Source organism: Physeter macrocephalus, chromosome 9 (genome assembly GCF_002837175.3).
Source record: "Physeter macrocephalus isolate SW-GA chromosome 9, ASM283717v5, whole genome shotgun sequence".
Classification (NCBI taxonomy): Eukaryota; Metazoa; Chordata; class Mammalia; order Artiodactyla; family Physeteridae; genus Physeter; species Physeter macrocephalus.
Window position 1 is genome coordinate 54,716,033 of NC_041222.1, and position 1,771 is coordinate 54,717,803.

Sequence of the window (1,771 nt, forward strand, 5' to 3'; positions counted from 1 at the left end):
AGAAAATGGTCATAGGAACATGCATATCGATAATTACCTTAAACATGAATGGATTAAATGCTCCAATGAAAAGACACAGGCTTGCTGAATGGATACAAAAACAAGACCCATATATACGCTGTCTACAAGAGACCCACTTCAGACCTAGGGACACATACAAACTGAAAGTGAGGGGATGGAAAAAGATATTCCATGCAAATGGAAATCAAAAGAAAGCTGGAGGGCTTCCCTGGTGGAGCAGTGGTTGAGAGTCTGCCTGCCGATGCAGGGGACACGGGTTTGTGCCCCGGTCCAGGAAGATCTTACATGGAGTGGCTAGGCCTGTGAGCCATGGCCACTGAGCCTATGCATCTGGAGCCTGTGCTCCGCAACGGGAAAGGCCACAACAGTGAGAGGCCCGCATACTAAAAAAAAAAAAAAAAAGAAAGCTGGAGTAGCAAAACTCATATCAGACAAAATAGACTTTAAAATAAAGAATGTTACAAGAGACAAGGAAGGACACTACATGATGATCAAGGGATCAATCCAGAAATAAGATATAACAATTATAAATACATATACATCCAATATAGGAGCACCTCAATGCATAAGTCAACTGCTAACAGCTCTAAAAGAGGAAATCGACAGTAACACAATAATAGTGGGGGACTTTAAAATCTCCCTTATACCAATGCACAGATCATCCAAAATGAAAATAAATAAGGAAACAGAAACTTTAAATGACACAATACACCAGATAGATATAATTGATATTTATAGAACATTCCATCCAAAAACAAAAGATTACACTTTCTTCTCAAGTGTGCACAGAACATTCACCAGGATGAATCATATCTTGGGTGACAAATCAAGCCTCAGTAAATTTAACAAAATGGAAATCATATCAAGCATCTTTTCTGACCACAGCGCTATGAGATTAGAAATCAATTACAGGGGAAAAAAAAGTTAAAAAAACAAACACATGGAGGCTAAACAATACGCTACAAAATAACCAAGAGATTACTGAAGAAATCAAAGTGGAAATCAAAAAATACCTAGAGACAAATGATAATGAAAACACGATGATCCAAAACCTATGGGATGCAGCAAAAGCAGTTCTAAGAGGGAAGATTATAGCTATCCAAGCCTACCTCAAGAAACAAGAAACATATCAAATAAACAATCTAAACTTACACCTAAAGGATCTAGAGAAAGAAGAACAAACAAAATCCAAAGTTAGCAGAAGGAAAGACATCATAAACATCAGAGCAGAAATAAATGAGATAGAAACAAAGAAAACAATAGCAAAGATCAATAAAACTAACAGCTGGTTCTTTGAGAAGATAAACAAAATTGATAAACCATTAGCCAGACTCATCAAGAAAAAGAGGGAGAAGACTCAAATCAATAAAATTAGAAATGAAAAAGGAGAAGTTACAACAGACACCGCAGAAATACAAACCATCCTAAGAGACTACTACAAGCAACACTATGCAAATAAAATGGACAACCTGGAAAAAATGGACAAATTCTTAGAAAGGTATAAGCTTCCAAGACTGAACAAGGAAGAAATAGAAAATATGAACAGAGCAATCATAAGTAATGAAATTGAAACTGTGATTAAAAGACTTCCAACAAAAAAAGTCCAGGACCAGATGGATTCACAGGTGAATTCTACCAAACATTTAGAGAAGAGCAAACACCCATCCTTCTCAAGCTCTTCCAAAAAATTGCAGAGGAAGGAAAACTCCCAAACTCATTCTATGAGGCCACCATCACCCTGATACCAAAA